At 64.6% G+C, this 15,072-nt stretch overlaps 1 protein-coding gene across 4 annotated transcripts in view; it reads left to right on the top strand.

Annotated features, from left to right (window-relative positions):
• Nucleotides 1-2,457: 2,457 nt before the first annotated feature.
• Nucleotides 2,458-15,072, top strand: part of LOC105483408 (extracellular leucine rich repeat and fibronectin type III domain containing 1) — an 82,879-nt gene continuing 70,264 nt past the window's right edge. For 2 of the 4 annotated variants that reach the window (XM_011744296.3, XM_011744290.3), the window contains exon 1: nt 2,458-2,608. The gene's annotated coding sequence lies outside the window, so the exon portion shown is untranslated. Of the gene's footprint in view, nt 2,609-6,655; nt 6,764-15,072 lie in introns of those variants that run through there. The other 2 variants (XM_071095442.1, XM_011744291.3) reach the window with 1 other exon arrangement.

Raw genomic sequence — 15,072 nt, 5'->3', positions numbered from 1 at the left:
TGTCTGCTGGGGGAGGGGGATCAGGAGGAGATGAATGTCAGAGAGAAAGAGAGGAAGACAGAGAAAGAAAAGGAGAGAGGAGAGGAGGAAAGGGAGAGAGGGGAGAAGAAGAGGAAGAGGGAAAGAGATGGAAAAGGAGTGGTGGGGGTGGGGAGGGGAGAGGGAGAGAGAGAGAGAGAGAGAGAGAACAAACATATCCTCTGACAGAGGCAAATAGAGGCCGGGAGAGAGGGCTCCAGAAGAGGCCAGAGACAGATAGCCTCCAACCCACCTCTTCTCTTTGGGTCTGTCCTGGGGTCACCCATTCCCAGCCTGAGGTGTGTCAGTGTTTTGGGGCACAGCAGCCGGAGGCCAGCCAGGCCCCGCGGGGGGCCCTGCCCTCTCACGGGTCAGGAGGGCATATTTCAGCATTGGAAGGAGCTGCAGAGGGAGTCAGTCAGGGCTGAAATACCTCAGCGCCCTGGAAAGCCCGCAGGACAGCTCCCCTCTTCCAGCTTCCTCCAGGGAGCCAGGTCCGGGACTCTCCAGGCCCGCAAGCAGGGGAGGGGGGAAGTGAGAGAAAGGGGCTGTGTGCCCACCTAGGCCACTGCGCGCTTCAGAGCCGGGCCCCTCCCTGAAGGACCAGGCAAGAGACCCCCCAGGCTGGGCTCTGCCCGCTCTGGCTCCCTGTTCCCTGGAGGTCTGGGTGCCCCCGCGCAGGGACTAAGGGCTGGACAGCCGCAGGCAGGGGCTCCGTCCTCGGCCTCCACCCTCGGCCTCCACCCTTCGTGTCCAGCAATCTCGGGAGCAGGCGGTGGCACTTCCTCCATGCCCTGGCCTGAATCACGGTCTCAGTGCCCCCAACCCCGTCCTGCAGGAACAAGAGTGGTGGAGGCTCGGGATCGGATGCCAGGAGCTCAGAGGGCGGGCGGCCGCCCCGCGGGCTGGACGTAGTTTCTCGGCTGTGGAGAAGAAGCTGGACCCGCATCCGGACGGGAGCCCCGCGCGCCCATCCCCGGCTCGGCCATCCTCGGGGCGCGATCTCTGCGGCCTACCACCCCTGTCCCGGGACTTCCTCCGGGAAGGACACCTGGGGAGCCGCCCCCTCTCCTCTAGCAGTCCCCTCCCCTCCCCCTCCCTGCCTTCTTGATGGTGTGGGGCTCCCTGGCCGGGGCGCGGCGCTGGCAGCGGCGTCCAGAGGGTCGTGCCCAGCGCACGCTGGGGGTCCCAGGCTCGGCAACTCCGAACACCGCGGGTTCGTGAAGCGGCGCGCGGGGGCTTAGCCCGGCGAGGGCGCTCTTGAGCCTGGTTTGGAATTTTTAGCCCACGCGAAAGCCGCAGGCTGGGGAAGGGGCGGTTGGGAGTGGGAGACGCCCTGGGAAGCCGTGAGACCGCTCGGCGAGGGCTCGGGACCACCAGGGAGCGGCGGGGGACCCCTCGGCTTAGAGCCCGAGGGAGCGATTTCGGATCCGCCGGGATTCGGGAGGCGCATGAAGGGGAGAGGGAAATCCGCTAAACCGAACCTTCCGGGAATCGGAAGGCGCCGGGCCGCTCCCACGCCTCCCCCTCCTCCCGGCCGAAAGGCGGGGGGCGACGCACTACGGGGAGCGAAAGGAGGGAGGGGTCGGCGACCTTAGGGGAGGGCGAGTCCCTGGGGACGTGGGGCCGCCGGGGGCCGACCACCCTCTCGCTCCACCTCCCCGCCCCCAAGTGCCCCGCTCTCCCCCTGCCCAGCAAACGCGCGTTCTGCGGGCTGTGCTTTGGCCCTCGCGGACGCGCGCGCCCACACAGGGTCTGACTTGGGGTCAACTTCCACTCGGTTGCCGGGCGCGTGTGAGCACAGCCGTGTCCGCACCCAGGTGCCCACCTCCCAGCGCCACCCAGGGTCCCGACCCCCAGACCTTCGGATGCTTCTCTTCCAAACCGAAGCCTGGGAGCCGCTGGGTGGCCTGGGGCGGAGGCAAGGGGCGCGCGGGGCGGGCCAGGAGGAGGGGGAGAGGCCGCCTCTCGGCTTCCCACGCCGCCCCCGGGGCTGGCTCCAACTTGCCCTCCGGAACCCCCCTCCGGCCACCCCCTAGCCCACCGACGTGCGGGCAGCGACCCCGCCCCCTGCCCCTACGGCTCCCGCCGCGGCCCCCGCCCCCTCCCCAGCCCTCCCCGCGCGCTCTCCCACAGGAAACCTTCCATCACGCTCAGAAAGAATGTGCTACAACCTCGGCGCTGCCGCGGCCGCCGCCACTGCGCCCGCGCCCGAGCCGGAGCCGGAGCCGGAGCCGGAGCCGCCGCTCCCCCGCCTGCCCGGCCAGCCCCGGGCTCCGAGCGCGCTGTCCCCGCAGCCGCCGCCGCCCCGCGCTCGCCCGGCGCTTGACGCAGTGAGCGCCGCAGCCTGGCTCCCGCCGGCTCCGCTGGGCTCCGGGTCGCAGGCCGAGTCCAGCCGGGCGGGCTCCGGGAGGGGCCGGCAGGGCGGGAGGGGGAGGAGGGCTGTCTGGAGCCAGCGAGCCCGGAGGAGGAAGAGGAGGAGGAAGGAGGGGAAGCCGCCGCCGCTGCCGCCGCGCTCGGGGAACCTGGGTGCGCGCGCTCTGCTCGCCCGCTACCGTGCCTCCAGCCCGGGGCCCGCACCCCGGCCCAGGTAAGAAGGGGCCTGCGGTGCATGGGGCTGTCCGGGGCCGGGGGACCCCTCTGCCGCCGCTGCGGGATCGGAGGGTCTCCGCCCCTGGGGGAGGCAGGGAAGAAGATACTCTTTCGGGGGGGCGGCGGGGGTCAGCACAGGGTCCCCAGCGGCTCTTGCAGCCCGGGCCACCCCATCCCGGGTGCCCTGACCTCAGCGTCCGTGCCAGGGCCGAGTCCCCCCGCCCGCGGGGCTCTGGATGCGGCGCTCCGGGCCCGCGGTTCCGGGGTGTCCCCATCCACCCACCCGGGTTCGGAGGCGGGCGCACCCGAAGTTCGCGGCCGCCGAGCCTGGGCCGGACAAACTTCCCTCCCCGACGCCGCGGCTGGAAGGGCCAGGACTCTGGACCCCTAGTGTTAGGGAGGCGCCGCGGGGACCCCGAAACTTTACCGAGCTCGCTGAGAGCAAAAAGCCGACTGGGCAGAAAGAGGGGGAGGGGGTTGGACGCGCCTTTGAGTGCGCTGGGGTAGCCGCGGCGCCCCAAGTTGAACCACAGACGAACCCCTCTTCATCTAAAACCAGGTCTTGGAGGCGGAGGTGGGGAGGGAGTAGGTTGTGGGTGCCTTGCCTTCGCAAAGCCTGCGTGGGGGGCGCAGCGCCCCGCCCCGCGCCGCTTGAGCCTCCGGAGGGGGTGTTACGGGACCCCCGCCCCCACCCCAGCCGGTGGCCGGGCTAGCCTGCCCGCCGCTGCGGAGCTCCCGGGAAGGACCCGCTCGCGGTTATTAATAGGCGTCGGTGACCTGAGCCTCTCCCGGTCCGGGAAGCCGACGCGGTGGGGCTGGGCTGGGCTGCCGAGTGGGGCGGGACCCCGGGGCGCAGAGCGGACCCCCAGCTCTCCTGGCCCCGCTGCCGCCGCTCTTCCCTCCCTGCCGCCTGCTCTTCTCCCATTATCCCCTCTTCGATCTCGGGGTGTCGCCCCCCCGGAACTTTTTCTCTTCCCAAACTGCACGGTGACCACCCGGTCAGGGTCCTGGTCCGTACCCGCGCAGTCTCAGCACCGTTCCCGACCGAGTCCTCCGCCGGGGGCAGAGCGCGAGTCCCCGGGGCCAGGCTGCCCAGGGAGGAGCGGGGACTTCCTGCAATCCGCGCCCTTCCTCCCAACCCACGGCGAGCGCAACACATTCGCCCGCGCCTGCGGGCGAGAGGAGGTCGCTGGGGGCAGCCTCGGGGGCTGTGGAGGGTGGGGGGCACCCGCGAAGCTCCTGGAGCGTTTAGGGATGCAGCTCGGGCGGCGTGTGCGGGGAGGAAGCAGCGTCCCAGCGTCCCCCCTTCAGCGTCGCCTTCGCGCGCCCCGAGGGCCCAGGAGGGTTCGGTCTCCCCCACCCCACCCCGACACTCAGGTCAGAGCCTGAGTGGATTTGAGGATCTGGGGGACAGGGAATACGGAGTCCTTCTTCTGCCTGGGTGTCTGCAGAGCCCAGTCCGCAGGCAGCGTGGGGATCTTTGTCCCCAGGGCCAGCGCCGGCCCCGCCCCCCTCCCCGTTAACTCCGGGACTCCGCCGCCCTCCAGCTTCCAACCTCTCAGCTTCACCGCCGCGTCCTGTCCTCTCCTCGGTTCTGGGTCTGGGGGAGGGGCGGGGGGCGTGGAGCGCGGAGTTGGGCCCCGGACAGATGTCCTCGCGGCGGCGGCGCCCGCGTCCGGGTAACAGAATTAATGACTTACACGCAGGCCGCCAATCGGCGCGGCCACGGGGGAGGGGCGGCCCGGCCGGGACTCCGGGGACTCGGTCGCAGCCGAACGGCGCAGCCTCCGCTCGGGGTTGCGGGGCGGCCACGAGGACTCGACCCCCGCCGTGCAGCCCCCTGCCCTCCCCTCCCCCAGCTCCAGGTTTCGCTCTCTGCTGGGGTCCTGGCTCCTCAGGTTGCGGGATCTCGCCTCACAGGGCCCCGCGCGTACCCCTACCCGCCCCTCCAGTTGACCTCTGAAGTTCTCCGTGGATCTCAGACCCCGAGTGGCCGCAGAACTGACCTCTGGGGTCAGGCAGTACCGGTCAAGGGCGCTCTGAAGAGGCCCCCGGCCTCAGTTTGCACCCCAAGGAAATGGGCTCATAATGCCTGCTCTTGGGAAGTAGCAGGACGTCCTGGTGCGACTCCTCCGGGCAGGCGCCCAGCACAGCGCAGGGCACACGGGGGACACCTGCGAAGGCCAAGGAGGCTCCTTCCAGAGCTTCGGCTGCACTTGACCAGCACAGGCCTGGGGGAACCTGCTGGAAATGGGGAACCAGTACCTCTCTTGGGGTTTATGTTTTGCAGGGGTAATGGACAGGCTGGGGCCCCGAGGCCGGTGGTCATCTGCACAGGGCTGGCGAGACCAGAAGCTGGAGGGTAGCATACCGGGACCTTACAAGCCCCGCCAAGGAAGCTCTGGGGGCCGACCAGCTTCTCCCTAGTGGAGCTGCCGCTGGGGAGACCTCACAGACAGGCAGGGAGGAGAGGGTGCCCCTCTCACCGCCGGCCTCGTTCCACAGGCCCAGGCCTGGCACATCTCAGGCTTGCAGTATCTATCTGGTGGGTAAACAAGGACCTGCTCTTGGCCTGCGGCCTGGCTCTGACCGTGGTCCAGGTCGGGGCAGAAGGAGAAAGGCCAGAGCTTAGGTGTTCCAAACCACCAGTGCTCTTCCTGCTGGCCCCTGGGGCTGTGCTGGGTTTCCAGGCCCCCTGCCCCCCCAATACTTGCATGAAATCGTGGGGACGCACTGGCTTTTGTCCTAGCACTCCCCTTCAAGGCTCTGCACCCCCATCACGGGAGCCCCACCCAGCCAGCCAAAGGAGGCCACAAGCTCCAAATTCCTAAATTCGGGCCAGTTCTGGATGCCTGGGAGCCAAGGCCGCTCGGAGCCCACTCCCCGATTCTGGCTACTAGAGAACCCTAGGACCCAGGCGTGTCAGGCCCTGCAGCCGGGCTAGGCCGGTCCCTATAGGACTGAACGGCGCCGTGGGCGTTCATTCACATTCCCTCTCCGGTCCCCACACACTATAGGATTTTTCTTGATTTGCTGCCTTTGAATTGAGTCAACTCTTTTGTATGCTCGTTGAATTGCCCAGCTGCTGGCGGCGAGCGGAGAGCGTGCCGGGGGTACTGAGGCCGGGAACCAGAGGCGGGCGGGGGACAGGAAGCGGGGAGGGGGCGCCGGCGGGGGCGCGCAGGCTACGCGGGGACTGGAGAGGGCCCCCAGGCGCCGGCCGTTCTGGAACGCGGGCTTGTCCAGGCACCTCCGGGGCCTGCCCGGCCCAAGCGTGGAGTCTCGAGGGCTCCTACCCGGGTCCAGGCTGCCCCTGGGGCTCTGCCTCCGACGCGCCGTGTGGGGCGAGACTCTGGGCCTCTCTTGACTCAGTTTCCCTTCCTGTAACATGCGGACGGGGGCTTCCGCACAGGCAGGTTGTCAGGGTGAGACTGAGCCGAAGAGTGCTCGAGAGTCCCCTTAAGTCCTCCCAGTGGTTGGGGTGAGTGAAGGAAGGAAGCGGGGACCGGCTTGCGCCCCGCATTCTCTGCCCCTAGGTCCCTGCCCTCCCGGATAAGGGGCGGACCGACGGGAAGACCTGAGAACACCTTGGCTTTGCTTCGGGTGATGGGAGTCGCGGGTGGCTCGTTCAGCCAACAGCTGTCGCCCCCACTCCCCCCACCCACCTACCCCCACCACCTTTTAGATGTGGGCGGAGAGGGCCGGGGACGGGACAGCGAGGACGCCCCCTGCGCTTTCTAGGACCTCCCCTCCTCCCCCAGCCCCTGCGCGTCGCCGGGAGAGGGAAGGAGCTGGGCGTCGCGGGGAGCCGAGGAGAGCAGGGGCTCCGGAGGCCGGGGAGAGAAGGGGAGGGCCAGAGGCTCCGAGCCGGACTCGCGCCGGAGGAAGAGGGGGTGGAAGGGAGCGCGCAGGCGGGCGAGGGAGTGAGGGAGGGAGGGAAGGAGAGAGGAAGGGAGGGAGGGAGGGAGGGAAGGGGGGCGGGCGGGGGCAGGGCGAGCTTGAATTCTCCCCCGGCCGCGCGGCGAGGGGCGGGGCCGCGCGCGCAGATCGATGGGCGAAGCTGGGGAGGAATTTCAATCCCGGGAGCGAAGTTAGAGCTTGAAGGACGGCTGCGGCGGCGGGCGCAGCCCCGGAACCGAGGCCGGGCTGGCAGGTAAGCGGCGAGCACGGCCGGGCGCTGAACCTGGGGGACTTGAGACCCGTACCACCCCCGGGGAGCGGCGCGGCCAAGTCCCCTGCCACCTCGAACCCCGGGCGTCCCCGAGTGCGCCGCGTGCGCCCCCGGCCCCTGCTGCGCCCCCAGGCCCGGCGCGCGATCCGAGCGCAGCGGGCAAAGTTGGAGGAACTTGGCGGCGGCGGAGCGGGCGCAGGTTCAGCCCGACAGAGCCCAGGGGCCCGGGTTGGGGTCGCTGCCGCAGCCCGCACGCTGCCCCGTCCCTCCGAGCGGTTCCTTCCCCAGCTCCTCTCTCCCCTCCGTCCCCCTTCGCAGTCCGCACCCCGCCCCGCGCCCCCAGAACGCAGCCCCCTGCCCTTCCCGGAAACCAGGGGGCTGCCCTCGCCTCCTGGCCGAGTCGCTGACCCCTCCCCGGACTCCCATAGCCCTCCCAACTGGGCCGCCCTCCCCCAGACGCTGCGAGCCTCCTCGCTCCGCGCGGGGACCGTCCAGCCACGCACGCGGAGGGGTCACATTCCTCGGTACCAGCCCCTGAGTCCAACCCCTGGCGCGGCGGCGGGGGGGGGGGCTTCGCTCCGAACTGAACTTACTGGGTGCTCCCCACCCCTCGCCCCACCTGAAGGCCATCCTCGTCGTCGTTCCTGGGGGGGGGGGATGGGAGGAGGCTGCGAAGCCTCCGTGCCCCGACCTGCCTCTAAAGACAAGTGCCCCTATTTCCATCCTTTGAAACCCACAGGTCACCCGCTTGATGCTGAGGGTGGGGCGGGGGGCACTGCCTGCCGTTACCGCACCCCCCCCCCATAAAAACGACAGCCTCTGAGATGAAAGTCAGGCTTTTCCAGGTCTCAGCTGTGTGACCTTGGGGCAGGTGAATCTCAGAGCCTCAGTTTCCACACCTGTGAAATGGGGATAGGCTGATAATGCCTTCTGGAAAAAACGAAGGCTTAGCAGAAAGGGTCGAGGCGGGGCCGAGCCAGGTGTGCATGTCCCCCAAAAGCCTCCGTGCCAGCATTTTCCCTTCCTGCACACCCAGAGTGGGGCCTCTTTGGACCCTGTCTTGGGTGGGCTGGCTCTGCCCTCACTCCCTCGATTGGGCTAAGGGCTGTGCGGAGAGCCTGGGGACAGAAGCTGTGGAGGGACTGGGAGCCAGGAGCAGATATAAATGGCACATCTCCTCACATTGCCTCTCTGAGGGGCTGCCCCCTAGAGAGACCCCCAGCCTCCAAAGAGGTCTTCAGCTTGCACCCAGCCTTGGGGCAAACCCCACTGAATGGGGCATAGGTTGCTTGAAAAGCATCAGCATGCTCCTCTTCTCTGCCTGGCTGACCCCTGGCCTCCTGCCCCCTGGGTCCCTGCCCCTGCCACCTTTTAATTGAACAAGCATTGAGAAAACTGGCTCACAGGACCCAGCCCAGGTTTGCGCCCCACTCCACCAAAGGTGGGGGGACAAACTCCAGAGGGCCGTGCGTGGGAGCGTCACCTGGATTTGAGGGGGTTTGGAGTCCAGCCAGGACCCCAGCACTTGGGTCCCTCATTTTCCTGGACATACGGTAGTCAGGTCTTCTGCTGGGCAGAAGAGCTGGGGGTCTCCAAGTCAAAGGTTGGGGGCCATGCCCCTCCCCCATCCTCCAGCCAGCTGTGCAGCCCCCTTCTCGGCCGCAGCAGCAGGCCTGCTCTGTGCGTATCATTCAGGATGATACAGCAGGCCCAGCAGGCAGCTCCTGACTCCCAGGAAAACCAGTGGGCACCTGAACCAGAGCCACACTCCTGAGGCCTGGTAAGTCCAGGGTAGGGGTGCAGGGATGTGGTGGGCACCTGCACCCCAGACCAGAGGAAGGGAGGGAGGGCTGCGTCCCTTCCCCACCGTGCCCCTGGGCTGCCACTGGAAAGCACTGATTTTTCAAAGTGTCTTTGGAGGCAGGTTCCCCACACCTGGGCCAGGGAGAGGCTGCTGCTCCTCCACCTCCCTACCACAATCCCCACCAAGAAACAGGTGTCCGGGGCCCCAGTGAGAGCCCAGGGCCAGAGCCTGGAGTAGCTGCCTCTCTTGGACCCCGGCATTTGAATATTTTCATCCTAAATGTATACTTGGAGGCTTCACCTGCTCTCCAGGAGAGAAAAATTAATGGGACTAAAATATGAACACAGTGCCTGGGATCAATGGGGTAAAATTGGAGTGGCTGCCTGGGTCCCGTGTTGGTGGCTGTCTCTGTCTGTTTCCAGCACACATGCATCAGCTCTAAATTTTGATAGAATTTTCTAAGCATTCAGGAAAGCCTCCTTCTAAGGTCCCCCTGGGGTCAGAGCCCCCACCCTAGGATCCCTACCCCCTGACAAGCCCAGTCCCCATTTTGGTAGGGAACTCTGTTTCTCCATGCCAGACTCAGACGCCATCGCATCGGAGGAAATTTATGAGCAGAGGTGCTCGGACTTGGGGTGTTCATATATCTTCACAAGAAAGAAACAGGCAGGTCCCCGAGATGCCTGGTTGGGTGGTGCATAAATACACGAGGGGGCTGGTGGGGGCAGGCTTAAAAATGCAAGTGAGTGACAGGTGATAGATCTCCAGGGCCGGGTGACGAGACCATAAATTTCTGGGCGTGAACCTGGAGCGGATGGTGGCATCGCCGCGGACACTGGATACATTTGTCAGCTCTCCAGCTCCCAGCCCCTCGCTCTTTCTTTTTTGTTTTATTGTGGATTTGGTTTCTTCCAGCACAAACTCGGATGTCAAGTGGCCTTGGGTGGGTCTTTGTGGGGGTGGCTGGTGGTGGAGCCAGTGTGGTGGATGATGGCGCCATCCACTCCAGCACCCGCTGTGCAGATGGGGAGACTGAGGCCCAGAGTGGGGTGGGGCCAGGGAAGGTGGTGGAGGGGTCCTGTGTCCGGTGTCTGTGTCCTGTTGTGTTGGTTCAGGTCAGGGAATTCTAGCAGGGTGAGAGGCCTTGGTTGTTGGGGGCTGCTGCCTCCCCTCATCCCCATGCACCCTGAGCCAGTCGGCGGCACCACCAACAGTGAACAGGAAGCGGGGGGGGGGCAGCTACGGCCACTCAAGTCCAGCACCACAGCTCCTCACCTTGCCCCCGACATCCCCTTCCCAAGGCTGGTGGATTGAGACCTGGCTCTGTCCCACCTCTTCCAGCCTTTCGGGGAGGGAGGGCAGGAGGTGGAGAGACCACCCTGGGAGCACTGATGGCAAAGGAGGGCGGACTGTGTGCCCTTCCTGGAGCCTGGGACAAAGCTTGGAGGAACTCGGCTGCCTTGGAACGGGCATCCCCAGATGGAAAGACAATGGTCTCACAAATAAACGCACCTCCTTTCCCACGGAGATCAGCCGGTCCAGTCCCATTTTCCTGAAGGGTCCAGCGTCGCCCGAGGTCATACAGCGAGTGAGCTGGAGCTATGGCTGGACCAGGCCTCTGCACCTGTAGGGCTGTCCTGTGGCAGCCAGGGTCTTGGTCTTGGAGAAGAGCTGGAACCCAGGCTGAGGCGGTGGGGGGTTGAGCAGGGCTTGAGGGACCTTCAGAGGGGAGGCAGAGAGGACTACTCCTCCACTCCCTGCTCCAGGCCATGGGGGTGTCGGCAGCCAGTGGGGAAACTGAGTCAGGCGGCAAGGACCACTCATTTGCTCCCTGCTCCGGGCCATGGCGGGTGCACAGGAGCTGATGGGGAAACTGAGGCAGAGAGGGCCACTCCTCTGCTCCCTGCTCCTGGCCATGGGGGTGCACAGGAGCTAGTGGGGAAACTGAGTCATGGAGGCTGGTCCACACCGCCCTCCCCTCCCCACGTGGCCAGGACTCCTGGGGCCGTTCTGTGGTAGGAGACCCTGGAGTCTCAGGATCTCGGTTACTCAGCCCCGGTTGCCTCCTCAGCACTCACAGCTTCCAGGCTCCCCTCCTCTGTGAGCCGGACCCAAGCTCCTCTCTGGGGCTGAGGAGGAGGGGTCTGACTGGCCCCTGTAGGGTGGGCAGAATTTAGATAACCCCACAGGAAGAGGTGGGCATCCAGACAGGAGAGGCAGCGGAAAGGCAGGTGTGAGGCCCCTGGAGCAGTGAGGTGGGTGGGGAGAGAGGCCTTGACAGTGGACGATGACCCCCTGCCTGCGATGTTTGCCCTGATGTCTTCCTCCACCAGTTCTGGGACAGACTCAGGCAGCCACAGTGGGAGAGACTGGTGGAAGGGACAGGGCCTTGCCTCCCCATGGGTTGTGCCCAGTGCCCCCGCATGGGAAACCAAGCTCTGGGCTTCCGAGGGAGGGGTGGGGACAGAGGAGGCGCAGCCGGGCGGGAAATGCCCAGCCATCACCAGTCACCATGTTTGCTAGAGCCTCTGATTCAATCCCCGAATTTTAAAGATAGGGACACTGAGGCCCAGACAGGGCAGTGGCCGCAGTGGCCGCAAGCCACTGAGGCTTGCAGGCAACAGTATCTGGGCTCAGCCCTGCTCCCACGCTGGGCTCCCCATACCTCATGTCTGACCTCAGCTGGGAGAGTGCCCCTAGCCTTACCGATGGGGACCCTGAAGCCATTGGCATGGAGGTGAACTGGCTTGTCTAGGAAGTCACATTCCACCCCTGCGTACCCCCAGACCCCCTGTGGCCCACTACCCCCTCTAGGACCCCACAGAGGTGCATCTCTTTGCTGTCTGCCACCTCCGATGGTGACTTCTGTCAGAGGGCTTGTCGCAGAGCACTGATCGTACTGAGAGCTTCCCACCGGCGCTGGACATGTGGCCGGCTGGTGGCCGTGGGCTTGGGGGTGTGTCCATGTGACAGGTGCACACCCCGGCATTGCTGCCCTGACATTTGGAGGCTGTTGGGTTGGGTCCAGGCGGAATCCTGCCTGGGATGGAAACCCTGAGAGATGATTGACAGCCTGGAGGCTCCCCCGTGTTTACTGACAGATCTGAGTCTTATTTTCAGCAGGATCAAACTCAGGCACCTCTTAGTCATTAACTCCGTCTAGTTTAATAAACACAGATACAAACACAGCCAGTTATGTGCCCGCCCTACATGGATGAGAATCCCGGCGGACTTCCGGGGCCAGGAGCAGCGGGGTCTGGAAATGGGGGGCCGTCGAGGGGCTCCCCAGACGTTCGGCTGGTGCACAGGAGGCACTGCAGGGAGAGGGCTTTGCAGAGCACACAGTGAGGCAGCGCTGGCCTGGAGGGACGAGTCAAGGACAGCTGTGTGCCTTCACAGTCCTGCACTGTTGAGACAGAGCCCGAAGTAGTGGCTGGGAAGGTGTCCCGGAAATACCCACGACATAGATGCCCCGCCAGGGTTGCGTGAAGGGGCAGCCAGTGCTTGGCTCCCTCACCACCATCTTGACCTCCACGGCCTCCCTAGAAGCCCAAGGGGCTGGGGACCCTCAGGATGTGTCTCCTGGGCCTGGACTCTGGGCTGTACTGTGGCTCCTGCCTGGCCCCCCACTGGTCAGAGTGCTGACGGAGGGAGACTGGCTGGGAGGGGCACTGGGATGCTTCCCGGACACGTCTGGAAGGTGGCAGCTGGTTCCTAGACCAGATCCCGAGGGAGACGGCATTAACCAAGTGCCTGCCTCTGCCCAGAGGGTGCTGGTAGTGGCTCCAGGGCACCCTGGCTTCTGTTCCCAGGGCAACAGTGTTTCCTGGAAATCTCGAACCCCCTGGTTTGTTGTGGCTCCTGAAGAGGGCCCCCCCAGTCTGTTGTCTCCCTGCCTGAGGGGAGCCTGCACTAAGGCCTCTGCCCTCCTCGCGGAGGGACCGTCCCTGCATCTGTGTGTTCTGTGGAAGTGGTGGGAGGGCCTGACTGTAGATCACAGGGTGATCCGGGTTGGGGAGCCTCTGGTGTTCCGCATGACCTGAGGTGGGTCCCTTCCCTTCCCTTCCTGGAGCCTGGGCTGGGGCGTGGGGGTGGACGGATGGCTGTGGGGAGTGTAAATGGCTGACACCAGTTCTGGAAAGGGCAAAGCCACTGCTGCTAGCAGAATCCCCAGCCCTTCTGATTTGCCCTGCAGGACCCTCAGACCTGCAGCCCTGGATCCTGGATGGGGTGCAGCTTCGGTCCCTGCGTCCCTCTGTGCCCTGCCATGCAAAGAGGCAGGGAAGGAGGATGCTGGGGAAGGGAGAGCAGGTGCAAAGACCCTGCAGTCGAGACATGCTTCATGTGAGTGAAGGCCAAGGCCAGTGCGACTGGCCGTGGGGGCTGAGAGGTGAGCAGAGGAGGCCCCGGGGTCCGGGCTGCTCCCGTGTCAGAGCTCTTGCGAAGAGTTGGATGGTGCTCGGATTGCTTCGGGAAGTCTCTGGGGAGTTTGCAGCAGCTGAGAGACAAGGCTGGCTTTAAAGGATCCCTCTGGTGTCGATGGAGAAAGGGTTTTTAGGGACACACAAGGGAATGGGCCACCCAGGGGACTGCCGACGTCTGAGAGCTGTGAGGGGAGCCCGTACTGGGTGACGACGCTGGCAACGGAGAGACAGAGAGGCTGTAACTTCTGTTTTGACAGTGCTTAGAAATTGGAGCTACATTCCTGTGGAGAAAAATACTCTGTAAGGCAAAACCTATTTTCCTATTTATATTCATTAGGAAATGAGGGAGGCGGTCCTGTGGAGAGGAAGGTTGTGCAAAGCAAGTCTTGCTTCCCTTTGACAGCCATTAGCATTTCAGAGCTGTGTTCTGGGGGAGATAAACCCCCCAAAATGGACTGGTATGAAACAGTGGAGTCAGCTTGGCACAGAACCCCTCAGGGTGCCCACAAAAGTGGGGCTCAGGGCCCATTCCTCAGGTATTCGGCATCCCGGCTTTCCTCCAGGAGACGGGATCCTCAGATCTTCGTTTGCGTGTGGCTCTGGGTGCAGATGGATGTCCGAGTGAATACGGGAGCAGGCACACGTGTTCACATGTGTGTGCGTGTAGATTACTGCGTGTGTGAATAGAGGAGTGTGCACATGTGTGTGCGCACATTCACAGGTGTGTGTGTGTAGATTCGTGTCTGAATACAGGAGTGTTGTCACATGCATGAGTGCACGCGTGTGTAGATGAGTGTCTGTGTGGATAGAGGAGTATGCACACCCTCCTGGCCCCCCACCCCTTTCACCTCTCAGACACCATAGTGGGCAGCCGATGTGGGTTCATGAATGGTCGTGGCTCTGATGTGAATTTCCTTCAGTCTGAGGGTTAGCTTCTGTAAAATGAATTTGTTGTCTGCTTTTTCTTTTTTTTTTTTTTTGACAAATTCAATGGAGCGGATGGAGGCTCTGAGAGGCAGGGAACCTATGGAGCTCCCGCGGGCCTGGGGGGTCTGGGAGCCTGGTGGGTCTGGGAGCGGCCGGCTCCCCTATCCTTGGGGTAGGCGGGGAGGGACGTCAGGAAGAGAGTCAGGCCCCCGAGGTGTTTGCTGTCTGACAGACATCCGGGCTTATTTTTGTTCCTTCATTACGTTGTCCCCACAGAGCAAGAGCATGCTACATCTGAGGGCTGTGAGTCCCCAGACACAGCTTTTCAGAGAAACAACTCACCAGAAATCCAGTGTTCCCGCGCCCGAATCCACACAAGTCAGGGACCAAGGGGACTCGGCTGAACAGGCAGCTCCCAGCCCTGGGCACCTGTGCCCTCACCATGCACAGTGTGCGTGCCACCGTGCTCCCACACACACACTGGGGAGGCATGCACAGGTGTGCACAGGCACAGGTGCACGCAGACACACACCATGGGGTCCTGGAGTGCAGCCTGTGCCAACATGGGACCTCAGCTCCCATCCCACCATGACTACCTAGGGCACCTGAGCCTCATACCCCACACCTGGGCTTGGAGCAGCTCTCCCGCCCCACCCTGCACCCTGCATGCCCGTTGTGGGTAAGGCCCACACCCCTGGAAATCTTCCGACAGACCGGAGGGAGGTGCTGTGTGCCCATTTCACAGACCAGAAGGCCAAGGCATGGAGTGGGGAAGTAATGTGTTTCAGGCTCACAGCTCACGTGTGCCACAACCCAGCATAGCCTGTCTCGGACACCCCTGGGCCCCCACCCCACATTTTACAGAAAGGTCTGTAAGCAGCCTCAGCACCTCCCACGGTGCCCATACTGCCCCAAGCCTCCTCTGGCATCCTCTTCCTGCACCCACCACCAGCCTCAGCCCCGCTGCCCTTGCCTGACCCCAGCAGTCATGGGTGTGGCCTCTGAGCCCCAGCTCTCACTGTGCCTCCGCCTGCCCATGTGGGTACCAGGGCATCCCCCCTCTCTGCGACGGTCTCGGTGACCACCCGGCTTAGCGAGTGAGGGAGTATTTGGCACAGCAGCGAAATCGGGAGTGT

The sequence above is a fragment of the Macaca nemestrina genome, chromosome 4 (genome assembly GCF_043159975.1).
Source record: "Macaca nemestrina isolate mMacNem1 chromosome 4, mMacNem.hap1, whole genome shotgun sequence".
Classification (NCBI taxonomy): Eukaryota; Metazoa; Chordata; class Mammalia; order Primates; family Cercopithecidae; genus Macaca; species Macaca nemestrina.
Note: the sequence above shows the minus strand (reverse complement) of the source record. Positions and strands in the feature narration are given on the sequence as shown.